This window comes from Canis aureus, chromosome 15, assembly GCF_053574225.1.
Source record: "Canis aureus isolate CA01 chromosome 15, VMU_Caureus_v.1.0, whole genome shotgun sequence".
NCBI classification, from domain to species: domain Eukaryota; kingdom Metazoa; phylum Chordata; class Mammalia; order Carnivora; family Canidae; genus Canis; species Canis aureus.
Window position 1 is genome coordinate 1,271,856 of NC_135625.1, and position 27,534 is coordinate 1,299,389.

Here is a 27,534-nt window from a genome sequence, read left to right on the forward strand (position 1 = left end):
ACCTTAAGGCAGGGAAACCAGCTTTCCCCGGATCCTCCTTGTAACTCCCCAGTGTTGCCCTGCTTTGTTTTTCGGGTTTAAATGATCTCAGTCATTATTTTTATTCTTTGCAAAAAAAATAAATAAATAAAATAAAAAAAGCTTTGTGGGATAGCCAAGTGATTTTAATCTGAATCAATCTCAACAACTTCATTCTGGAAGGTGACATTCTTGAGGGTTGATCGACCCGAAAATTATTTACACACTTTCTAGAATTTATGTGTCTTACAGGTTGACATGGAGTAGTGACATCCAGTGGCCAAGTAGCTAAAATACAGAACAGAGGCAGGAAGAAAGGGCCGGGGCCTGCGGGCGCTCTCCTTTCCCACCACACTTGCACGGGAGTCCACGCCTCGCACTGCTTCCCGGGTCACAATATGCCCGTGATACGCCCAGCGCCGTTTGCAGATCCAAGGAAGGCCGCCCGCAGCTTGCTTCCTATTCCACATTGAAACTCGAGCACAGGCTTCCTACAACATTCAGGGGGGTCACTGGTTCAAGATTCGATTTCCGTCTGTTCTGCAATAAAAGCTTTTTCTATCCGGTTCTCCCCCTACCCACTGATCAAAATGAACGTCCCAGGATGTTGCTTCTGCTGTTTTTTTAATTGTTAATTATTATTATTTTATTTTTCGCTCTGTTTGCTCTGTCCTTCTAGAACTTGCATTCCGGGTGGCCGGACTGGGCGTCTGTGGAAGGCCTGGTTTCCTTTATCCGACTGCGGCCCTGGGCAGCACGGGGCTCCGTGTGCCCTCCTGCCCCACGCACAGACTTCCGCCTCCCACTATCACACACGCGTAGAAACTCTGAACAGAACGGATCCTGTCTGAACCTCTGTTTCCAACCACAGCTGTGAACAGACTCAGCTCGTGCTCACACCAGCCTTTTGTGTCGCCCTACATGAGGCGTGTAGGGGACTATTAGCCACTCTGCGGTTTCCCCTGCAAAAGACAGAATTTCGCTTGTGCATTTCGATATACTTTCGGAGACTTTGGTCCCTCCCCCAGGTAGACAATGGGTTGGGGAAAGAAAGAGTTATTGCTGTAAAAGCCATTGACTCTTCTACAAGAAAATGTCACAGATTTACCATATAATGCCACAGAGCTGCTGCAAAAAATTCTAGCTACTATATATCTAAAGCCTTAGAAATATGAGGATGACCTTTTAAAAGAAATTAGACATGAGCCACCATTAATTTGTAAACTGTTGGAGCTTTTACGAATGCACTAGTTAAAGTACTCTGGGTATTTTAATGCCCAATTAAGAGACCCTTCTTTTTGAAATAATTGACTCAACCTAGAATAACTGTTTTGAAGTCGGGGTTGAGTTTTAATTGTGTAACGTGAACTGTATCTTTATAAATAGCGTAAGAGTTGACAGGGCAGGAATGCTGAAGGATTCCCAGATACAAAATTTAAAGGGTAAGTCACGCTGTTAATGCACTGAAGTGGTTCCTCGGGTTATTTTATGTTCCGATGTGATGCACATTTTGCACATAAGGAATTAAATAATAGATGGAAGCAGAAGTTTACTTCGGTGTCAGTACTTTTTGATCATCAGGATTAAGTTATTTCATATACCCCTTTCGGTTTCCCGGATTCACGTAAAAAGCGGCCAGAACGCATGTCGCGCAGGTCACACTGACACAGCGTGTGAGCAGAACAATAATCAGCGGTGGTCACACCGGCAAGTGTGCGGTGGAAACCGCCAGCCTCCTCGCGGGGGGTGACTTGTTGGATTCTTTCTGGAGGACGAGTTTGTTCTATTTCAGAAGACTTAGGCGGGTGGGTGCTTGGACCTCACGCAGCTACTTCTGCACATTCATTATGGAGAGAAGAACACGCGGGTGCATGCGGCCGAGGGCCACGGGACGCGGTGGCCCCGAACCCTGAATGGGGGCGTATGGGCTGAAGCTCTTGGGGGGACTCGAGGTCAGGTCTTGGCCACATCGTGTTTGCGGCAGGTCCACCACCGGCGCGTGCCGAAGGCACCTGACCCACGAGTGTTTCCTTGCACTTGGGAGCGCGGCAGGGCGGCAGCGGGCGTGGATTAGAGCAGTGAAGTTGCCAGGAGACAGCTCGGGACGGAGGAAAACCTGCCGCTGACCACAGCGCAGCAAGGATGCCTGCGTGGGGTGCGGGAGCGCCAACCAACAGGCAGAGCTTCCCTGGTTGTGGCCCGTGCACGGGGCGGCCGCCGTGTTCCCACTTGGCTTAGGCCGTCGGGCTGGGGCTTGCAGACTGCGGGGGCTCAGTGAATTGGGGATGCGAGGCTCACAAACAGGCAGCGACCACCGCACGTGCTCACACGCACCCGCATGCACGGGCGCCCAGGGAGCTGCCTCACGCGCCATCTGCAACTTCAATACACCAGAACCGTCTGAGCCGTGCAAGCTGCTCGCTCGTTCTCTGCAAAGGGTCCTAAAATTAGGGTGTTGGTGAGCGAAGACGAGTGACAGGAGAGCAGCGCCTCGCGCAGGCGTGGGTACCCGGCAAGGGGAAGGGCGGCGAGGGGTTTGGGGAGCGCGTGGGGTCTGGCATGAGGCGGCCGTGGCTGGGCAGGGGTGGCCGGCGACAGAGCCGCGGGGGTCTGTGCCCGGCCGCGGGGCCGGAGGGCACTGTGTAGAGCAAGTCGTGACCAGTGTAGTGGAGTCTGCTCCTAGTTTGGCCTTGTGTCCCTTTATGAGGATTTTCAGAAAGCCCCGGACACACACGGTGATCGGACCAGGTGTAGTGTCCTGTCACGTGCACACTCCACACCGCAAAGGCACCGTCCCTCTGGGGCCAGGTGTCCCCGGCCATCGGCGCGCGTGTCTGCTCACGCAGGCCTCCTGCTGACGGCTCCCAGACCAGCGCTCTTAGCTTTGTGCCCGTTATTTTGCTCCGTACAGAGCCGTGTTTCACAAGCGGCAGGTAAAGGCGTCTGCAGGTGCCTCTATATGCGCAAGGTTCACTTCCCTTCCTGGAGGGGCACCGTTCAAACCTCGCGGATCCACTTCAAGTGTGTTCGGGTGATTTCGACGACTTGCCTGTTTGGACATGATGAAAAGGACATGGTCTTGATGGGAATAAAAAAAACAAAAAACAAAAAATTGCCGGGGCAAGTTACTCCCGTCCCCACTTACGTTAGGAAAACCCTCTGGTCACATCAGCATTTCCACTCAGAAATGTGTTTGAATCCACGGGTTGGCTTGGGTTCAACCGAGACGCCAACGTGCAGGTGGCTGCGGGTGCAGTTGTGCTGAATGTTGCGTTGTAGTCCATCCTTTTAAAACAAAAGAATCTATAGCTTTGTTAGTCCTTCTGCAATCATTACACCATGTATTTCCATTTTATGATCTTGAAGAACTACGCTAAGTTGTCTGCCTTCTGGGTGACGTTAAACTCAGACGCTTACGGGATGAGCACTGGGTGTTATGCTCTATGTTGGCAAATCAAACTCCAATAAAAAATATACGAAATAAATAACAATAAAAGGGCAAAACGAGGTATCTCTGTGGTGAAGCTTTTCTGTATTATTACTGCAGCAATTTTAATAATCTAGTTGTGATATTATGCTATGGTTTCCTAAGATGTTACTATTGGTGGAAACGGAGTAACAGGGACAGAGAACTTCTCTGTATTATGTCTTCTAACTGCATGTCAATTTGTAATGATCTCAAATTTTAAAAAAATTAATTAAAAAAATTAACAAAAAAGTCAGGCGCTTATTTTTAAGCCGTGAATGCTGAGTAGAAATTTAAATTACTTAGAGGAGCTTGGGAAGTCCAGGTGTTTTGTTAGGACTCATGTATCAGGACGCTTGTCGTGACCTACGTGTGCGTTCATGAGTGATGCTAATTGACTTTCTCCTCCCTTAACTCTAAGATCTATAACCCACTGGCTTTCCACTTAAAATGTTGAAAGTATCCCATTAAAATTAATTTTCTTGGTTTATTTCAACATAGGAGATGTTTATATATTCTTCTCCCTATGTTTAATGACTAGGTTTGGATTTTAGTGGACATCCATCCCTCCCCAAGCCCTGGAATTTGTGTGGCAAAATCTAAGCAGGCGGCCCTTAGGGAATTTGTTGACCCAATAAAACTATAAAACTAGGCTCTTTTCCTGGTTTAGCTCACTCATTTTTCCGTAGGATAGTTCATTTATTTTTTACTATCTAACCGACCCCCGGAGGGATTAGGACACATGCACAAACAGCCAAATAGCAGAGTCGGGACCAAATGCAGACAGTCTGATTCTGGAATCTCCACCCTGATAGCCCCAGACGAGTGGAAAAAAGGCTGCATGATCATCGCGCAGAAGAAAGTACAAAGGAATTAATCCTGTTTGCTAAAAGGAGCTTACATAAAATGTGATACGGGACGCCAACGTCTACGTGCCCCACACCCGTCAGGAGGATAATCTCATCGCACCTCTCCATGCGTTTCACTCTGAAATGTTCTGCTTTGAGACAGTCTCATCCACAAAATTTTAGACCCTTGGAAAATTCATGTAAGAGATCAGGGTCATGGTAGAATGAGCACGTCCTCACCTCTCTGGGACGTTATAGGACCCTTAGGTCTGTATCTTGCTAATCACCCCTTGTCTGACATCAGTGACCAAACGACCGGCCTCGCAGTCATTAGACTCTCACTGTCCCGGGCTCCTCCTTCAGAAATGCTCCCTCTTACGTCCTGCACAGCCTCCCGACAGCCAAGACTACCAGCGCCCCGACCTCCATACCAGTTGGCCAAGGAGAAAGGGAAGGGTGCCGTGCCCGGGGGCCCAGTCCGCTGTCGAAGGGCCACCGACGCCTGCTTGTGGGGCGTGACAGGAGAAGACGGCCTCTCACGGAAGGGGGCACGGAGCTAGGGGACAGCCACCCCATTCTCCTATTAGACTGACTATTCACCAAACTCCTTAATGTGCGTGCAGTCCCCTTGTTGGCCCCTACAGGAAGCGTGCATTTGAGCAGGGAGCTGCTAAGTGCTAACAAAGATCAAAACAAAGTCAACCCGGGGCCTCAACAGCCAGGGGAAGCTCGGCTCAGGGAGCGGGGGCGCAGCGGTCTCCTGAAAGACGGTCCACGAAGAGCTCGACGCTGGCCCCGATTTCTTCACAGCCCAACACGACACGAACTGGAAGCCTGGTCGGCGCCTCTGCCGCGATGGTTTGGGCGCTGGTCGGGGCTGGCCGCCCTTCCAAGAGGCAGAAAGGTCCCCGCGGCCCATGCCCCGCTTTCCCTACATCAGTCGGTCGGCTTCTTGGCCTTCTGGAGTCTTCTTCTCTCTCCTCGGGCAGGAAGCCTAACGGTGGTTTGGAAAGAACCAGAGGAACGTCGTCCGGCCGCTCCGGGTGGGGTACACAGCGGCAGGCCTGCTCCCGAAGGGCTCCCCCAGTACCAGCCCGCGGGCCAGCTGCTGACCTGCCCCGGGCCGAGGCTGGAGGCGGCGCTGGCCTCCGCCGCGCTCGGCAAGCAAATACCTTCCGGTGGCAGAGGAGTGACCTCGCCTGCCCAGCCTGCCAGTCCGCTGCACTTTTCCTGCGGCCCGTCCTTTTCCAAGCTGTGATTAGAGGAAGGTGCGTTTGAGTTCCTCTATGTCTGGAGGGGGCAGAATCAGGCCACCTTTTTTTCTTTTTACTATTTTTTCCTCCTGTTTGGTCAAAGTTGAGTTTCTTGGACTATTTCCGAGGCTGACGTATGCGAGGTTCTCCAATAATCAACACTGCGGCCGCACGTCTCCGCCGTGTAACCGCAGGGCTGGGTCGCACCCGTGTTTGCAAACCCTCGCTCAGCGCGATCCCTAAAGCGTGGTAGGGGCTTCACGTGCAGAGCTGTCAGGCTCCCAGGTATTGGGAACCCTTCGGGGGCCATTTCAAAGCTCTCCATTCATCAACCTGGTGGCTTACCAATGCCCTGGAGAAAGCCTCTCTCCTACTCTTGCTTACGGGCCATCTCCTTAGAGGTAGACTTCCTTTAGTTGCCTTGGCAATCTTTGACCTTGCTCAAGGGTGGATCCACAGGTTGGCAGGCCTCTCTGCACGTAGGTGATCCTCGGGGTCACACAGGGCGATGCAGGGTAGGCCGTGCTGCTGGAGGAGCAGCCGATGGATGACCAGAAGTCTCACTGCCAGAGGAGAAAGGAAGAGGCCTCTTCCATGCAAATGAAGGTCAAGCCCCTGGGATGCTGCTGTGTGGTTTTTTATGGTCTCCATTAGGCTTGTTGGGGCTAAAATCCCTTCTTTGCTTCTTGTTGTGTGGCTGTACTTCGTTTAAATGCCTGGGAGGTGATGACTGGTTTCAACGGTTGGGAGAACTTGGACTACAATGTTGGTTTTTCGAGCATGGTTTATCTGTTTTCCCAAATAGAACAATATTTAGCGATGAGGTGAAAGACAGAAAATTCTCCTGGGAATTGGGGATCTACCGTTCCCATCACTGAACTTATGTGACTCTGGACAAAACAACCAGCCTCAGTATTCTCACCTGTAAAATAGCAGGCTAGGAAAACAATTTAAAAAAATGATTTCAAAGATCCAACCAATCCGAAGAGAATATGGCAACTCGTTGTTGCTAAATACATGCGTATAAAACTGGACCTTTAAATACATAATTCGCCGCTCAAATAAGTGGGATTGCTTTCCCCAAAACTCTAAGACTTTTAGAAATATGATCCTGTCCCTCCTTCTCAGAAGTCAGAAGCCTCTGGGAAATACTGCGCTCTTTGATTCCAGCAGCTTATACCAGGCCAAGCAGAGTGGCTCTGGATAACACAGCATCAAGCTGTTTTTGCTCTGAGAGGCTTAAAAGGCATAAAGCACCTATCCACCTGGGGTTGCTGCGGCCCTGCTGGAAAGCCCCACATTTCTGGCTGTTCCTCCCGGGCACCAAGACCGTAATTAGGAGTTTACTGCACAAGATCGCTAATAGCTTTACCTGTGACTGCCCTCCAGCCTTCCCAGCAAGGCCCAGGGAAACCACTGGCTTCCTAACACCCCCGTCCGCCCTTTATTTTCCCTGTTTCTTTCTCCCCATCCAAACACTAAATAAGAATATAAGGCAAATCATTAACAAGGCTCCATTTGCATTTCTATCACCAATGATCTATCCCATCTCTTAAGCACACTGGCTCATTGTATTTGACCCTGCCCTTGGTTTTCCCCATCAAATTTCATCCTGCCATGTGGAGCTCATCATTTTTTGACCCTCGGCCAGTCAGTCTGGTGAAACTTGATCTCCCTTCTCATTTTCATGGCACCAAGTTCTATCCTTTTGAAAATCTGTCATTGTGCTTTGGGTTCTGAATCGGCTCGTGTGATGATAAGTTCCTTAAGGACGTATTTGTTTAATTTATCTTTGCTCATGATGTCACTCATGAGATGATCTTCTGAGACACCGATCGGCATGCAGGGTAGGCCGTGCAGCTGGAGGGCCACGTGGTGGGTGACCACAATCATTACTGCCAGAGGAGAAAGGAAGAGGCTTTGAAATCATGAGCAAAGATAAATTAAAGACCAACAAAAGCAAAAATTAGGTGTTGGTCTTAAATTTTTGGTGTTTTCACTTTTATTTCTAAAGAGTAAGTCCCCAACTTGTGGATCACCGGGAACATAGAAATAAGAATATGGTTCAGTCCATGATGAGTACGCCGATGTAGACAGGAGATGAGAACTCAGAGAGGTAGTTAGCAAAACTGTATTTGGATCTGTAAAATAGGGCTTTAAATGTCAAAACACAGACCCTTTTCAATTAAGTAGCCAATATACTGATTTCTAGAATACACTTCATAATATTGCAGCCTGACAAATTACAGACAATTTCTTACTGCAGGGAATAAAAAAAATAACAATATCACCCTCCAAAAAACCTAGTAATTAGATCACATTTATTTTTGGTAAAGATGAAGTAATCATGGAAGATTGGGAAGGCAGGGCATGATTTTAATATTTTGCATCTATTCCCTTGTACTTTCATAAGTTAGATTTATATAGGCATCATTTACGTACTTTTGGGGGGTTTATATTTAGAGGGGTTCTCATATATGCATATAGAGACATAACTACCACCCCATTCAAGATGCAGAATGTTTCCATCCCTCCAAGGAGTCCCCTTAAGCTCCCATGTCTGACCCCCAGGCCCTCACAACTGCAAATCTGATGACTGCTGAGCTTATAGTTTTGCCTTTTCCTGAGTGTTGTACATGGAACCGGGCAGTATGTGTCTGCCGTCGTCCACTTAGACCAGTCCTTTTGGGACCGAGCCATGTTGTAATCCTTTCTACTTTCTATTCCTTTACGTTGACCAGTTGTCTTGTGTAGGTGGACCGCAATCTGCTACTCCACTCAGTGGTTTGGACATTAGCGTATCTCCCTCAATATTTGACAAGAATGAATAAAATTGTACATATATTTGCATACAAATATCTGTAGAAATGTTCTTTCCTTTGGGTAAATATCCAGGAGTTGGGTTGCTGATTTAATAAAAAAAAACTGTCAAACTGCTCTCCAGGATGATAAACCACTTATATGGCACCAGGAATGGGTGAGAGATCCAGTTTCTCAACATCTGCACAAACATTAGATGTTGTTACTGTCTGTTTTGTTCTGTGTATTGATTGATTTTTCTTAGCTCTTCCAGGAGAAATAGGGTAGTATTTTTTTTTTTTTTTTTGAGATTTTAATTTGAGTTTCCCTATTGGATAAAGATGTTGGGCTTCTTTTCATATCCTTCTTTTGTTATTTATTATTTTTGTTTGGCACAGAGTTGAAATTGTCTTAATTGGCCTTTTTGCTTTTAATCATTCAATTACTGAACAATTGGGTGAATATTTCATTAGATATGAGTTTCTAAAATAAGTTCTCCAAGTATGCATGTGTTTTTTAAATTCTCTTAATAGTGTGTTTCAAAGGGCAGACATTTGTAATTTTAAATCCCATTTACTTTTTTTATGATTTTTTATGATATGTTTTTGTGTCCTCTCTAAAAGATGTGTCCATAAACCAAGATTACAAAAACACTCTTGTATGTTTTGTGGAGAATTTTAAACTTGTGGGTCCGTATAATCCATGAGATGATCTAGTGCAAGTTAATTTTGTGTAAGGTGTGAGGAAAGTGTAGACTTTTCACTTTAATTACTTTTTTTGTTCCAGTGTCATTTATTGAAAAAGTTATCTTTTCTACATTGAATTACTTTGGCAATATTGACAAAAATTAACTCAATAACATTTCATGTATATTGCTATAAATTTGATTTTGTTTCATTTGTATGTTTAACACTGGTATCACACCGTCTCTCTGTAAGTGTCGTGTTCCTGTTATATTACATCTGAAAATCAAGCTATTTTGGAATTTCAGGATATTTACTTTTCCATTTAAATTTTATAATTTACTTGTCATTTGCTCAAGATGCCTGCTGAAATTTTTATTAGAATATGAGGAAGTTCTAAACACATGAATTAGGTGACATTGGTTAGTAGAACTATTCAGATTGATTTTCTGTCCACTTGCTGTGTTGATTACCAGAAGGAATCTGCTGATTTCTGCAACTATAATTATAGATTTATCTCTTTTGACTTTGAGTTCTAGTAGTATTTGCTTCAATTACTTAAAGCTATGTTGTTTAGCATTTTCACACTTAGAACTGCTGGTAAACGTTTGTTTTTTTCCTTATGCAGTATTGCTCTGTACCCCTGATAATTCCTTGTGCAGAAATCTCCTATGTCTCATGTTAATATAACCACTCCAGCTGTCTTTTGATGAGTGTTGGCACACAATCTTTTCCCATACACTTATTTCTAACATGTCTGCATATTTAACATAATGTGAAGATTCATGGAGATAGTACATAATTGAATATTACATGTTTACTCAAAGTGACCATTTCTCCCTTTTAATTAATAGGTTTTGACCATTTAAATTAATGTAACTATTTATAGAGTTGAATCTAAAGTGAGTAACTTGCTTGTTGTTTTCAATTTTTCCATCTCTCTCTTTTTTAAATTCTTATTTTTTTTTCTCTCCCTGTGACTCTTTTTGGTAAACTTATGTATAAATATAATATACTTCACCTGGTGCATTTTGGTACTTACAAAAGTTTTTCCTACTAATATATCATGGAGATGAAATATATGATGATGTGACTACCATATTTCAGCCAAGAAGAGATTTTTAATAAGACTTTTTTAGAAGATTTTATTTATTTATTTATTCATGAGAGACACACACACACAGAGGCAGAGACACAGGCAGAGGGAGAAACAGGTTCTCTGCAGGGACTCCAAAGTGGGACTCGAACCCAGGACCCTAGAGGTCACACCCTGAGCCAAAGCAGATTCTCAACCGCTGAGACACCCAGACATCTCTTAGTAAGGTTTTAAAACTTGCTTCAACTTTCCATAGATATGAGTGGTAAATGCATCTTTTCTCTATAGAGCTCATATTTTTAACACATAAAACTCAGTATTTTAAAGGTATTTCTCACATGGATGAAAATGAAGAGCACACAGAATTGGAATAAAGCCTCAATAAAAAAATTAACATTTAGAAAGTGGATTGGCCCAAAGATATAAAACTATTCATGTCCAAAGCTAAAGAAACACACAACACAAATAAAGCATCACAGAATTTAAAGTATGCAGTGGAGCATTCTCATGTGTGGTACAAAGAAGTATTGATTCATGGCAATAAACCTGATGATCATAAATGGAATTAAAAAAAATCTGGCTTCTAAACAACATTGACACATATATGCTCCTCTCATTAAGTGATAGACCAATGAGACTATATTCAGTTTTGATACCAAGATATATCTAAAACACAATTATCAAGCTTGATCTAAAAGAAATTATTAGAATCCTCTGCCAATAATTAGAGAATAAATGTTATCTTCAAATACAAATAGAGCATAGGCTTTGTTTCCAAATCCTGAGGATCAGAACTGTTTCTCCTATTGTTTTGCCAGAAGATACCTGCAGAGTAATTTATTACTCTGGACCTTATTAAAACCTGGCCACCTTTATTGATTGTCAACTGCCACCCAAATGTGGCATATATTGTTACCAAAAATGAATATAAAACACAGGAAAATATCATTCACATTGGAGGGGATATTCCGACTTGTTCCCAGACCCTAGATCCCCATTAACTTTATCAACGGACTGCAAACCTAAAGTATTTGCAATCTGGTCCTTTAAAAAAATGGTCTGTTAATCCTAGACCAGATTGTGACACAGAGCAGAAGAGCTTGTGCTGTCTTGGGAAAAATGTGCAGGAGCACTGCTGTCTCCACTAAGTGGAAGAAAATGTCATCTTCTGCTTCTTGCAGAGCTTTACAGAGGCACAAAAACATTTGCCAAATCAGCAAGTCCGCATCACGCGCCAGGAGCTGTTTATTTGCTTTGGTGAAGTTACTTACCATCTATGCAATAACCTTGCTATCCAATAATCACCTGCTGAAGCTTCTGGCAGGTCACAGGTATTCTCTGGTTCTTGACGATCCTCTGCACTGGCTGTGCAAGCAGGGCGTATACACAGACTCCATCCCTACACCTTTGAAATCCGAGAAGGTGACACAGATCTCTGTGGGCTCAGCAGCTAACCTGAGCCCAGGGTGCGATACTTCCACAACTTCATGTTCTGTAATCATTCTTCACATTTTGTAAACTATTATACAATAAATATTGCATTTTAAGGTAAAAATTTATTCAAATACAATGACATCAGTAGTTACATCATAAAACACGTATAACGTTGTTTTTCTCAACTTTTGAAGTGACCAGAGATGCTACCGGTGGGCCAGATGTTGCCTAGGGCCTGGAGGAAATGCAGAGATAGAACTGGTCTCTGTGGAGACGTGATGCTTAGCAGCAGCCCCGACATCACAGGAAACACAACATCTTAGCTCTCTTTTGTGGTCTGCATTAGTCAGTGCTCTGCTTGGAAACAGGACTAATGGGATGTGCATATATATATATTTAGAGAGAGATTTATTTTAATGAATTGGCTCGTGTGATTGTGGAGGTGCAAGTCCAAAATCTACAGGACAGTCTGGCAGTGTGAAGACCTAGGGAGAGTTATGGTTCAAGTCCAAAGGAGGTGCACTGGCGTAATTTCCTGCTTAAGGAAATAGTTCTAGTATGGTCTAGTATGTTCTGGTATGGTCTTCAACTGATTGGATGAAACCTGCCCTCATTAAGGAGAGCAATATGCTTTACTCAGAATCCACCAATTTAAACATTGATGTCTTTCAAACACCGCCCGCACTCCCCCCACCATCTGCAGCAATATCCAGAATGCTTGGCTTCAAATATTGAGGCACCACAGCCTAGCCACGTTGACGCAGAATTCACCATCACATTGTCAATAGCAGGACCTATCATAACTCAACACTCAATAGGAAAAGCAAATGATCCAATTAAAAAATGAGGAAAACATATGAACAAAAATTACACTAAAGAATATGTACAGATGGCAAATGTATTTGCCATCATTAGCCATTAGGAAAATGTAAATTAGAGACACAATGAGACATCACTGCTCATGTATCAGAATGGCTGAGGGGAAAAAAAAAATGTTACCTCACTAAATGCTGTCCAGGAAGCCTTGAAACTGGAAACTGGATCATTTATATATTGCTGGTATAAATGTAAGTAAAACAGCACCTCTGAAAACAATTTGGCAGCTAAACATGCAATAGTACATGACCCAACAATTGCACTCCTGGGCATTAATCCCATATAAATAAAAACTTAAGTTCATTACAACTCAGTGGGGGGAGGGGAAGAAGCAAATCAAAACAAAACAAAAAGATCCAATTAAAAATGGTCAGAAGATCTGAATAGACATTTTTCCAAAGAAGATATACAGAGAGCCAGCAGACACATGAGAAGAAGCTCAACACTGCTAGTCGTCAGGGAAATGCAAAACAAAACCACAATGAGATATCACCCCACACCTGTCAGAATGGCTTTTATAAATAAATAAATAAATAAATAAATAAATAAGAAATAACAGGTGCTGGTGAGAATGTGGAAGAAAGGAGGCATCGTGCACTGTTGGTAAGAATGTAAATTGGCACAGTAACTATGGAAAACAGTATGGAGGTTCCTCGGAAAAATTAAAAATGGAACTACCTTATTATGATCCAGCAATCCTACTTCTAGATATTCATCCAAAGAAAACAAAAACACTAACTTGAAAAGTTATCCCCCATGTTCACAGCCACATTATTTACAATAGTTAGAATATGAAAGTATGAGTATAAGGATAAATACAATGCTTATCTCATGTTTTATATATAATGTTGATATAGCCACATATAAAGGAATATTACTTAGCCATAAAAAGCAATGAAATCTTTCCATTTGTAACAACCTAAATGGCCCTTGAGGGCATTGTGCTAACTGAAATAAATGAGATAAAGAAAAACAAATACTGTATGATCTCACTTCTATGTGGAATCTAAAACCAAAGCAAAACAAAAAATAAGCTCATAGATACAAAGAACAGGTTGGTGGTTGCTAGTGGTGGGTTAGGGGAGGGCAAGATGGTTGAAGGTGGTCAAAAGATATAAACTTCCAGTTACAAAATAAATAAGATGTGGAGATGCAATGTCCAGCATGGAGACTACAGTTAATAACACTGTAATTAATATTTGAAGGTTGATAAAAGAGCGTATCTTAAAATTTCTCATCACAAGAAAAAGAGAAAAAAAGTTTGTAACTGTATAGGGTGATACATGTTAACTCAAATTATGGTGCTCATTTCACAATATATACTGATCATTATATACTGATAAAATCATTATGCTGTACACCTGCAACTGCCATATATGTCAATCACACCTCAATTTAAGAAAAATAAAGGTTTAAGACCAACCCTTACCACAGACTGTGGAGAATTCCAGAGACTGGTGAGCACAATGCATTTCGGAGTTGGGAGCCTAACTACTTCTGAATTAAACAATCAAAACCAAACAACACAACCAAAAACTCAACATCTTATGTTCAAACCAAAACCTGAGCAGAATGTTCACACAATTTTAACAGCCCCGAAGGGGAAACAATCCAGAGTCCCGTCTGCAGGTGGATGGTTACCTCCATACCAAGGAGCACTTCTCAGCAAGGAAAGGAGCAAACCATACATGTAACAATTTGGCTGAGTCTCCACTGAATTATGCTGAGTCAGAAAAGTCAATCTCAAAAGACTACTGCATGCTTCCATTTACATAATATTTCTTTTAAAAATATATATTTTATTTATTTATTTGAGAGAGAGCACAGGAGCAGGGGAAGAGGTAGAGGGAGAGGGACAAGCAGACTTCCTGATGAGTGCAGAGCCTGATGCAGGGGTCCCCATGGGGCTCGATCCCAGGACCCTGAGAACATGACCTGAGATGAAGGCAGATGCTTAGCAGATGGAGCCACCCAGGCACCTCTATGTGACATTCTTAAAAGGAAAAGGGGAATATATTCTTGCTTACTAATGGCTACTAGGAAAGATAGTATTGCAACCAATATATGTTGCTAGAAGACAAGCTTCATTCTCTTTGCTCCAGAGATGAATTTGGACACCTGGTCAAAATGACTTATCTGAGTCCTGAATATCTATGATCATAAATCTAGGAATTAAAAAAAGGTAGATGAATAAATGCAAAAATAATGCGAAAATATGAAATGTTCCTACAGGGTAGAAATAGCAAAGCTAAAAACAATAACGAGAGGGGAGAAAATTGTAAGTTTGCTTCTTGATTTTTGTTTCTGTACTAGTAGGGATGAACACATAAAATAAAAAGCTGATAAACTAAAGAGTAGAAGCCTAAGAAAGAAAAAACAGGGCTCATAGGACTTGTTAATAAAGCAGTAGTATAAAAGTAACCATTGGGAAAAAAGAAATGGAAACCTCCCAAAACACCAAAAGAAAAAAAATTGCAACCAAAATTAGGAGAGGAAAATAAACGATACTTGTATAAAACATAAGAGATGACAAGGTGAAAATAAATGTGAAGCAGATTTGGGGGAAATACTAAGTTTTTTAATTGCATAATTATATACTGACAGTTTGGAAAGTTTAGATCATATGGATCACATTGCAGGTGTTTGAGGGAGAGATTTATGGAAGGCAAGAGTTAAGCCCCGCGAGTAGCCCAAAGAGAGCCCCCTGATGCAGGCCTCAGATGCAAGCGTTTGGATGTCAAGCATTCAGAATCCGGGATAAAAGCAAACCTAATCTGTAAAGAGAAATTGGGTCGAGTGCCTACAGTGCCTGCTTCACGTGTGCACACTGGTTAGCACAAATACCCTACTACCATGTTAAGAAAATAGCACATCATATCAATGTAGAAGTTGAACTTTCTCTTGGAATACCAGGATACTTAAAATTTGTTAAAAATGGATTAATACATTTCACAATATCTATATATCTAAGGAGGTACAAACATTTCCTTGTTTCTAAGATTACAAAATAAATTTCATCAAAGTTCAACAGCTTTTTAATTTTATGTATTTTTTTTATTATTTCAATGAAATAATGAAGAATTTTTTTTTCAGTATCTGAAAGACCTTTTCTCAGTCTTAGTCTTAAGCATGAGTCTTAGTTAATGGGGAAAAGCTGAAGGAATTTTTAAGTCTAAAATGATTCAAAGGTATCTAATCCAACTACTAACCTATAGGAAGTATGAAAACAGAATGATGCTATTTTAAGTGATGCATCACTTACAAATAAAGTCAAAGCAGGCAGAAAGTCCAACGGTAGGTCACATGGCTTGCTTACAATGATTTGAAATCAAAGCATAAGGAAAAGATGATAAAAGCAGATTTTTTAAAAAAGTCAATATATTAGGGTGAGTGGGTGGCTCAGTCAGTTAAGCATCTGCCTTTGGCTCAGGTCATGGTCCCGGGGTCCTGGGACCCAGCACAGCTATGGGATCCCTGCTCAGCGGGGAGGGATCTCCCTCTTCCTCGGCCCCTGCTCATACTCCATTGCTCTCAAATAAGTTAATAAATAAAATCTTTTTTTAAGTAGATATATTAAAATGCAGAACAGTATGCATAAGTTAAAAACCAAAAACATACTAAGAACACTCAAAAAAAAAAAAGCTGAAAAGAAATATTTCCATTTAATAGTTTTTGGTTCCCTATAATTTACTCCTTATTAAAAAACACTTTTGTTAAAAAAACAACACTTTGTTGAGAAATACAAGATAACATACATACCAAAGATGAACAATATAATAAACTACAAACACCAAATACATCAATGTAACCCCATCTAGGAGAAAAAAGGAAAAGTCTCAGATCACCTTGTTCCATCTCCTCTCCTATCTCCTCCAAAGAAACTGTAAGTATGATTTTGGTAGCAATCATTTTGCATTTTAAATGAATTTCTTGGGATCCCTGGGTGGTGCAGCGGTTTAGCACCTGCCTTTGGCCCAGGGCGCGATCCTGGAGACCCGGGATCGAATCCCACGTTGGGCTTCCGGTGCATGGAGCCTGCTTCTCCCTCTGTCTATGTCTCTGCCTCTCTCTCTCTCCCTCTGTGACTATCATAAATAAATTTAAAAAAATTTAAAAAAATGAATTTCTTGTCTATTCACACAGCCCTAAACGATACAAATTTGTTTTTATTTTTTACCTTGTTTTAAGGGAATTACGCCGTTTACATTTATTATCTCTAGTTTCTCCTGCACAACACTACGTCAATTCAGATTCACACACGTTATTGTTTGTACCTCTGATTCACACGTGGACACACCGTGACTCATTCATCCACTGACTATCCATGGCCTGTCATCATCCCCCCCGCCTCCCCCCACCTTCTTAGAGAGCAATTCTACATACCACACCCCACACCTTGTCTCCTCTGCACCGGACTGTGGTCTCTGCCCTTCTATTCCCTGCTGTTCCATGATTGATGCTCTGTATTTTCTTCTGACCAATCTCCAATTCAGCGATCCTCTCTTGGCAGCATCTAATCTGCTATCAAATCCTCCTGCTGAGATCTTATGTTAACATTTGGCATTTTAACACATTGCTTTTTCAGTTTTAAAATTTCTATTTTGTTCCCTTTTTTACCTTCAGTTTATTTCTGAGAAGTTTCGGTTTTGTCTTGTACTTCCTTAAGCATAGTAAGTATCAATATAATGAAATCTGTTTGGTCATTTCATGATTTGAGTCTCCTATCATTTTATTTCTATTATGTAACATTTTATTTTTTGAATTTCAATCACATTGGAATGGTTCCTCATATGCCTGGTCGTTTTTGTTTTTTTGTTTTTTTGTTTTTAATTGTGGCTCTTCATCATATATGAAACATTTTAGGGATAATTTGAAGCATAGGAAAACATTATCCTTCTCAAAGAAGGATCTAAATTTGCTTCCATTTGAAATGAAAGGACTTTGGGTGGTGGGGAGGGGGCTCCGTCAAGGTTAGGAACCATAGTGGATTTGATCACTGAAAGAAGCTAATTTGGTATTGAATTAATCTATCTCTCTATCTCGCTTCCTTTCTTATTTAATCCGTTCTTGCCTGTCATTAAAACAATGCTTAGAGAGCTCAGATAATTGTCATGAATTGTTTTTAAAAAAATAGCAAAATGATATTTTGTGTTGTGTATGTGTGGGTCAGAAGCTAATTTCTAAATGTAGCCATATGGGACATGCATGTGAATAATTAATGCATTTTGATTACTTGTAATTTCATATTAAAAATGGCTCACACATTTGAAGCGTCCTTAAAAGGATATTTTCAATTAAATTTGGAAATAATGAAAAATCTTCACATGAGTCAGCTTTAATAATGTGTAATTCGCTGTTGTTTCTCTCATATTACAATGTATCCTAACAGCTATTACTCAAAGATAAATCGAACAACATGATTTTAGAATGCTATTAAATTGATAAGCTGTTCTTTTCCACTTAGTTGCTAATTGACAGTGGTGGGTTCTTAGGTTCCAAATTATTTTTTGGTAGTTTTAGTGACTTTAGGATTGAATGGCATTAGGAATGCCTCTGTCCCTTTCCAGATGGAGAACAGAGGATCTTTAAGCTAACGTAAATAATCGTAAGCTGGGAGTTACTTTGTCACATGGAAATTATTAAATAGTGTTATTAGGTTGGAAAGTAATGTAAAACTCCATAGCTTCAAATAGAGCTTCTATATTTTCATGCACTTCCAAAACTTTGACCAGATATTGCACTTTGTGCTGCTCTTTGACCCATGTCCATCAGCAGACAGTGGAGGAAATAGAGTTTTAAAGGGAGGTATTAGAAGAATATCTTAAAATTCAGCTCCGGGCACATGGCTCTTCCTTGGTTAAGCAGAAGGAGCTGTATGATCCCAGGATGCAAGCTCCTGTTGTTCAGCTCAAAGGTCTGAGGTTGAATGACTTCTCTGTGTCCCCACCCCATTGTGTGGTGACATTTCCACTTCTCCAGCCCCTGGTCCATGCCTGGCTCTGGCCATTCACGTTACACCACTGATAACTGGTCATGGATCTCAAGGTAGGTTTGATCTGGGTAGCCAAGGCCTCAGACCACAAAGCCCTATTTTCTTAATCGATCCGTCTTTGTTTATATACTCAAGCCAATATCCTTCCCAAAGGAATTGTCTCCCACAGCTCATCGCTCACGGTTTCTTCCACTTCTCTGTGTGGTATGACCTAAGATTTTATTCTGTTTCTTCGCAGTCAGCCAACTGCTGGAGAAGGCAAAACAGAACGAGAACCTCATTGATTTGTCCCTGGTCAGTCAATTAAGAAGTTTTTGTATTGAGCTCTTTGCACACTATCAGTGAAACAAAAACGTGGAACAGGAGTTCTGATTAAATTTGTTTTGTTGCAGAATTTAGAGACCTGCCAGGCTGCGAAATCCTTCACTAAACATTTATTTGCTAAGTAGCATCTAGCAAGCATGGTGAATGGCTTCCTGCCGCCTGAGAGAAGAAACAAAATGGTTCATTCACTTATTATTAGAATGATGGGGAGTCTTTACTATTGGTAAACAGTGAACGGGAGTTGGCAGATGGCGGGATTAGCAGAATGCTGTTTGTTTGGATTGATTTATAGTGCCAGAGACGTAAACAGATGTAAGCAGTTTAGCCCAGCACAGTAAATCCTGCGGAGGTTATAACAAAGCATCAGCGCACTTAGTCGTAATTACGGCTGCCTGAAATAAATTGAGGTATAGAAGTATGACTGGGATAGCTAGATCCACTTCCTCCATCACCTCAAAGGCAGCATAATCCAAGGGTAGGAAAGTTTCCCCATGAAGCACTTATTTAGGAAAATAAAAACATTTCCAGTATCTTTGGTGATGATCGGTAATGAAAGGCGACTATCACCATGGACAAAGAAAACTACCAGGCCCATAAGATATGGAGCAGAAAAAAAGTACTATCGTTTCACTGATCCTAATGCCGTAGATTCTGATCTCTGCGGGGTAGGCCCGATATTCTTATTTTCGATGTAGCGTATTCAGTTAATACTTGCATAACTGGGACGGAGCACAGGAAAGGGTTGACTTTGTTTACTCTGCTTACTATGATACTAAGACATTTGACACGTATTAGGGAAGATCACGTTGGCTGCTGGAACTCATTTCTCACCCTCACAACCTAATGGGATGGATATACACATGCACGTGGTCTTGAAGAAGGCCACGGATGAACCGGGCATAAGAGAAAGTCCGTCCAGGGCTATTCCCATGCATTCAGACACAAGGGAAGATCTTACTGTGGTTATCAAAATTATCCCCAGGCTGCAACTTGAGTGACAAGAAAATGTACTCTCTCTTGGGTTGAGCCTTCCTCCCGAACCAAAGCAAAACCATTGAACGTCTGGCTGTCGGTGTTTCTCCTGAAAGCATTGGGGGAGGAGTGAGGATGGTCTGTATAAAAGGAACAGCTGAAAGCCATGCTGGCACTGCCTCTTTCCTGCCGCATCCCCGTGGGATTAGCTCCCAAGCAATCTACCCGTCTATACTCTCAACCGACATAGAAGTACCTCCCACCTCAGTATCCAGGGGACTGAAAATGCCACATGTACCTCTGACAATTTTTTTTTTCATATCTTTGGAATTCCAGACAGTTTCCTGCAGCTGTACTTTGCTTTCCACTTCATGAAACCCACATGGGCAAAACCCAATGTCATACGGCTTTCTGAATATGTTGAACAAGAGCGTTTCCAGAGAAAAGACGTGTTCTCCGGCAGAATCATCTGTGTCTACGTTGCTAAAATTGGATGAAGAATTGCGTAAATCTACAGAAAGAACCACCAGCTCTGAAAATATGTCATTTGACTATCAATATCAAAATGTAGGACTCTTTGTTGTTGTCGTTGTTGAACGTCACACGAAAGAAACTGAATCAGCATAAGCGTTAGGGAAAGGGGAATTTACAGTAAAGTCTGTGAGGTTGTCTTAAAGGATCTAAGGGCAGGGGTGAAGCTGGAGTGCACGAGGAGGGAGGAAGTCTGACTTCACTTCCATCTCCGTGACCTTCTATCCTTGTACGCTGTTCATCTTTCTCATTGCCCAGCTGTCTTCCGGTTTTCAGCACACATGGTGGAAAATAATTGGTGTCAGAAATACCTCATGAGTTCTATGGTCTAATCACCCAGAAAAAGAGAGAGAGAGAGAGAGAGAGAGAATAAAGCATCTCAGACGTAGCCTCCCACACATGTACTAAACAGCTGAGGCATCAAATGGGTCCCATTATAGGATCATGGTTGTTCTTCTCTCTTTGAGTGAAGACAGAGCAGCTACTGCCAGAGAGCGAGTGCCGGAAAAACCAGTCCTGACCTTCTCTGTGATTCCTAGACGGGAACGTACTAAGTATATTTAAGTTGTTTGGTTTTTATTTTTTATTTTTATATATTTTTAAAGATTTTATTTATTTATTCATGAGAGACACCGAGAGAGAGAGAGAGAGATTGGCAGAGACACAGGCAGAGGGAGAAGCAGGCTCCATGCAGGGAGCCTGATGTGGGACTTGATCCCGGGACTCCAGGATCACGCCCTGGGCCAAAGGCAGGTGCTAAACCACTGAGCCACCCAGGGATCCCCAGTTGTTTGTCTTTTAAATAGAGAATTTTGCTCCAGAGCTGGTTGACTGGGGCAAATAGCCCTTTCCTCAACAAGTCACTCATTATTCACGGAGCGCTCTGTTCTTACAGGCTGTGGGGTAGACGGACGGTTGTCCGTGAATAAATCAGTTCTGTGTTGCCTAGGGGAGGGGAGTTGGCCGGGCACCAGAGGCCTCACAGGGATGCGGTACGGACGCAGAGGTAACAGCCACCCTGACGCACAGTTTGCAGCTGTCGGTTCCCCGGGAGGGTTCAGGACCAACCTGGTTGCTCCTGACTACACCCATGCCTCCAGCCTTCATTAATTATAGCAGAGGATTAATCTGTAGTGATCAATTTCCATCTGCTCTTTGTGTCTAATTCTGAGAAAAATCATAACAAGTCACATTTTATGGAGGGTTAATTGCTGAGTCAAATGCCCGTATAGATGTTCCATCCCGTTTATTTTTGCACACTACTTTCCGTAATATTTCTCCTCATTAATTCACGCCATCTGAGGGAGCTTGTGTAAAACACGGTGGCAAAGCACTGTCAAATCTTCTAGCAGGAATAAGATCTCAATTCCTGTCATCGATGAATTTGAAGGAGTTTGTCAGGACAGCGTGTTGATGAGGTAGACTGAGGCATTAAAGTCCTGTATTAGTGGATTTGAAGGTACGGACTGTGATCACAGGAATGTAATTCTTAATAAGAAGGTCCATCGAGGTAATAACCTGTTGGAATGGAGAGATTTTTATGGAACGTGCTGTAAGGAGAGATATTTGGACTTGGCAAAGCACAGGTATTTTAGGGCGTAATCCCTCATGGTCTAAACCATAGAGCCGTCTTAGTAAAAGCCTGGGTTAATGAAAGGGAATTGAGAGAGATAAAACTGAGTAGACGGGGCAAAATTATAGAGTACACTGAACATAAGTCTTATACTCTGCATTTTTCAGGCCATACGAAGCCCTTAGAATCCTACCAGCATAGAGATGCTGTGTTACTAAGTGTTTGCTGCTGTCAAAACATCTCTAAAAATCAGTGACTTAAACAAGAAGTGTTTATTTCTTAACTTCCATCCGATGGAACTACTAGGCTCAGCTTGACCCACTAGACTTGGCTCCATAAGTCAAGGTGGATTCATTTAGCTGACAGACTAGCGACTACCCACTTCTTTTCATGGAGGGTCCAAAGAACAGGAGAGATAAGCAAAATATATACTACCTCCTAAGGCCTCGGGCCTTGTCTGTTTCCACTGGCCCAAGCATGTCCAACATCAGTGAGATGTGGGAAAATATACTGCGAAATCACGTGGCAGCAGACATGGAGGTCGGTCAAGCATGGATGCCTGGGAACGAGGATCGAATCTCCCACAAGTATCATGAGCAGGGCAGTGCCTTAGAAACATCTTTCTTTTTTTCTTTTTAAAGATTTTATTTATTTATTCATGAGAGACACAGAGAGAGAGAGAGAGGCAGAGACACAGGCAGAGGGAGAAGCAGGCTCCACGCAGGGAGCCTGACGTGGGACTCGATCCTGGGTCTCCAGGATCACGCCCTGGGCTGAAGATGGCGTCAAACTGCTGAGCCACCCGGGCTGCCCCTAGAAACATCTTTCCAAAAGAAAAACAAACAATCTAACAGTCACTTCTCCGATCCATTGGATGAGCAAGTAGCCCTGAGGGTTGGGAAGCCTGTAACCACGGTCATATTTTGGGGAAAGACTTTTCAGTGTATTTCAGATTCCTTGAACCACTCAGGTGCCATGACCACAGCCAGCCAAGCCCATGAAGGGCCTGAGGGTTTGCCCTCCCTTAAGGAGCCCTGCCAGAGCCTCATGGGTGCTGGCGAAGCCATGAGGCTCCTGGACCAGGACACGGCAGGACACAAATGTTCTCAGGTTCATTGTGTGGTGTTGCGTGTCCATAATTGCACTCCTAACCAAAATACCAATCGGGCCAACATTGTTAGTGGCATTGTTCAAATCTCTACACTGTGATAAGGATGTTTCCGATTGCTTTATTGGTTGTTGACAGGGTTGCGTAAAAGCCTTCCAGTACGTCTGTAGATTTTATCCTCTCTTTCGGTCTGTCCACTTTGCTCTCTGTAGATTGTGTTTATGGTAAGATATGAATATACATTTAACATCGTGACATCTTCCCGGTGGGTGTCGTGAAACATCCCTCTTGATATTCAGTTATCTTTCTTGCTCTGTGGCCGGATATTGTAAAGCTCCCTTGCTTTGTTTTGCTTAGAGTTTGCAAGGAGGATCTTTCCTTGTACTTCTGTTTTCAGCTTATTGTGTTCTTTTATATTTAGGACACGTCATTTGTTGGCACCACGTGTGAGTGAGTCTTGCATTTCCACGTAGCCTGACAACCTTTGTCTTTTCATTGGATAGTTCAATCCGTTTACATTAAACATGGTCACTGGTATATTTTGTTTCTATTTATGATCTTATTTCATTTGTTTTCTAATCATCTCACCTGTTCTATTTTTTTTATTTTATAAATGTATTTTTTATTGGTGTTCAATTTGCCAACATATAGAATAACACCCAGTGCTCATCACATCAAGTGCCCCCCTCAGTGCCTGTCACTCATTCACCCCCGCCCCCCGCCCTCCTCCCCTTCACCCCCCCTAGTTCATTTCCCAGAGTTAGGGGTCTCTCATATTCTGTCTCCCTTTCTGATATTTCCCACTCATTTTCTCTCCTTTCCCCTTTATTCTATTTCACTATTTTTTATATTCTGAAAATGAATGAGACCATAAAATGTTTGTCCTTCTCTGATTGACTTATTTCACGCAGTATAATACCCTCCAAGGTCCATCCACGTTGAAGCAAATAGTGGGTATTTGTCTTTTCTAAAGGCTGAGGAATATTCCATTGTATACATAGACCACATCTTCTTTATCCATTCATCTTTCAATGGACACCGAGGCTCCTTCCACGGTTTTAAATTCCTTTTTATGTCCCTTCTTCTTTGCAATAGTTGATTTACATTTTTTCACCATTTTTCCTTTTATTATCTTCTTAGTGGTATAGACACATTATTGGCATCTATTTAAATTCTAAACCATGATGCTTATATTACTTTGGGCCATCCATAACTGTTTACAGTGTCATCTACCTGTTGTTTACTCTATGTGTTGACCTTCTTTCCCTCTGATGTATCTGGGGTTCTTCCTGAGAGCACGCGGCCTTAGCAAAGTCCTGCCCCTTTCTTTGAACCTAAGTTCAAACACGAATTACTAAGACTCAAAAGCGCTGAGCCCTCGTCACCTGGGTGAGGGCTCCCTAAGTCTGGACTGCCTCGGGAGCCCCAATCCTCCATCTCCTTTCTCCAGCCCAGTAAATTTCCCAAAGCTCCGCTGGCAAATTTCCTTCTTAGAAACATCTTCACACAGAGCCATGAATCTGAAAGAGGCCAGGTGGGAAGATCAGGTTTCCTAATACACTCACCTCTGCGTAGTTCTCTTTTCTTTGCCACTCTGGCCCTGGAGACCTGGTTGCCCTAAAAGGTTTCATTACTTTTGAAGAGATGTTTTATTTTTGTAAACTCTCTGGCTTTTCTATTTGTTCCTGGCAGGCGGAGCTCTGTGTGTGTAGGAGCGTGTGCACGTATGTGTTCGTGTATGTGCGTGCACGCATGTGTTTTGATTGCTCCCCAAGAGGAAAGTTGGAAAAGCATATCCAACCTGACAGTCCAGCCTGGCATTAGGGTGACCTGAAAGAATAAGGTCATTTGCTTTTTAACAAGTTTCCTGAGACTCTTAAAAGTATCATGAAACCTCTTTATTTGCAGCTCTACTAGAGATTGGGCTGCATTTTAGAGATTCTTTGCAGGTTAGAAGTAGACGTGGTCTATTCTATTCTACGTATTTGTGTATGTGTAAAAAAAAAAAAAGAAAAGAAAAACACATGAAGGAAGACCCACCTCTAATGTCATAGAGAGAAAAACTTCACAATGTGTCTTTCGCTTTGGTTCTTCCGCTAAATGCACGGACACATCGTATAGGTGTATCACACAGACAAATGCACACATGTTGTAATCATATGTTTAAAAGCAACAGGAAGCAAGTAAATAAAATGTTGTAAGTGAGAATATGTAACGGGTGTATGTGTCTCAGAGCTGTCAACATATTCATCTAATCCTAATATTTAATCCCGATAATAGCGTATTGTGTCCTTGGAAGATGTCGTACCATGGAAAGGATCAAAATTTAATGATAAAAATAATAATAAGGAAAATAGTAACAGTGTCTGATTCTTTACATGAGATTGAAGTACAGTAGTATGGGGAACCCCATACCCTATGCAGTGCATCGGGCCAGTCGGAGACTTTTAGAAGCCTGGGCACCACCTATATTACGGCCCTGTCCAATTATGGTTCTGTTTCACCAACCCACATTTGCTTTTTCAAATAAAAACAAATTATTTTTTAAGATTTTATTTATTTATGAGAGAGAGACAGGCAGAGGGAGAAGCAGCCTCCATGCAGGGAGCCCGGTGTAAGACTCGATCCTAGGACTCCAGGATCACGCCCTGGGCTGAAGGCAGGTGCTAAACCACTGAGTCACCCGGGGATCCCTACAAATTATTTTTCATGAAGATTTTATTTATTTGTTTTTGAGATGGAGAGAGAGCGGGAGGAGGAGCAGAGGGAGAACGACTAGCAGACTCCATGCTGAATGCAGAGCCCAGGACCCTAAGATCGCGACCTGAGCGGAAATTAAGAGTCGGATGCTTAACCGACGGAACCACCCAGGGGTCCCTAAATAAAAACAATTTCTATGTTGAGCAAGGGTGTATCTCATGCATGTTGACTCCCAGGGTACTTTTCTGAAATACATGTAAGAATGATGGATACGGTTCTTGCACTGTTGGGGCCCTAAGCTCAAGCATTAACACGCTCCTGGCCTGGATATTTCTGGAAGCTCTATTCTGTTTGAAAATAATTCAGGGAAATGGCCAATGAGTTAGGAAAATCTGGCTCTGCCATTTTGCTCCTTCAGCTCTCTTCGAAACGCTTGGCCCACGGAGCACCCCTGCCAGGCCCAGCGTGCTGAATCGCACACCTGAGGGTGCCTTCCGTCTTTCTATGTTTTGTTTCCCAAACTGCTTTCCTTGGTCATAGTAATGCCAGTGGCGAAGCTAGGATCCTACAGGGGGTGGAGGCGGGAAAGGGTGACGCTGTTCAGGTGCTACTGGCTTTCAGTCTCCTGCTGTGGCGAGGATGGAGCTGGTGATTTTCCAGCCGTGAGGATATAGTATTAAAATAAATATTTGTCCAAAGAGATTGGAGATCAATGAAGTGTTTCTCAATATTTAGATGAATGTGCATTCAGCCCTTTAAATTGCTGTCTTACGCCTCTTGTCCCGTGTAAATGGAAGGGAACTGCTGAAAAAAACCCCGTCAGCCTGTTACCTTTCTTTCTGGTCATATTTGGAAATTAAAATAAATGTAAAGTCACCACAGTTTAAACTGATTGAGACGTGCAAAGGAAGAAATAGAACAGAAAAAGAATATAGATGAATGTGTCCCGAGTCACACAGCTGTGGGCTCATAAAAATATGTAAAGTGTTTACTAGGTCAACAGCAGGTTTTAAAAAACTGCTTCACAAAACGTTCTATGGAAAAAACAAAAAAACAAAAAAACAAAAAAACGTTCTATGGTACGTGTTATAATGGATCGTGTCGTACTTGTGAATTTTGTTTATATGATTACTAAAATAATAGCCTCGGTTTTGCTGAAAAGTAGTGACCTTTAGTCTTTTTTGTTTGTTTGTTTGTTTGTTCATGTGTTAGTGTCTGTTTCTATTGAGAGAAGTGTTTGAAGGAGTTTTGGGTGTTTACCAGAAGACAGTGTGTGGTTTTCATAGTCTCCCCGAGCAGACTGAGCTGTACGTGACGTCGCATCTTAGCTCATACGAGTGACGTCATGACTCCTTCTTCTTGGAATCAATTTCCAGATCCGACTTGTCATAAATACGAGGAACAACTTAGGAGTAAAAACTTATGATCTATTTTGTGTATATTTCCTCGAGACTCAGGTTCCCGGGACAAAGAATCAAGGGAATCAAGGGTCAGTTTTCCTGTGATTTAAACCCAAGCCTCACCGCTTCCCAGCTGAGCGAGCAGACCTAAGTCCCTTGACCTCGGTGCCCGCCGCGAGCCTTCGGCCACGGCACTGCCGGTGCAGGCGGCCTGGTGGGCACAAGGGGAAGGGCGGCTGCGGGGCCCGAGTGGGGCCTGTGCCAAGCGCCGTCCACGGGATCCGCCGTGGGCTTTGCTGCCCGTCGGGCACGAGTGTCTGGGCTCCCGTGTTGCCTGTGAGGACAGACAGTAAAGAGATCTAGAAAATTGTCAAACCCTCTACTTAACTCATCTACTCGCTCTGGGAAGTAGTTATTTTTCAAGAGAATATGTTCTTTATTTTAACGCACAATGGACTTAC

The 27,534-nt window shown here is 42.6% G+C and overlaps 1 long non-coding RNA gene across 1 annotated transcript in view; it reads left to right on the forward strand.

Annotated features, from left to right (window-relative positions):
* LOC144283905 (uncharacterized) overlaps positions 1–20,221 on the forward strand; it is a 40,202-nt gene extending 19,981 nt beyond the window's left edge. The window contains exon 3 of the long non-coding RNA XR_013352404.1: positions 20,098–20,221. This is a non-coding gene — a long non-coding RNA (uncharacterized LOC144283905). The remainder of the gene's footprint in view (positions 1–20,097) is intronic.
* The last annotated feature ends 7,313 nt before the right edge of the window (positions 20,222–27,534 follow it).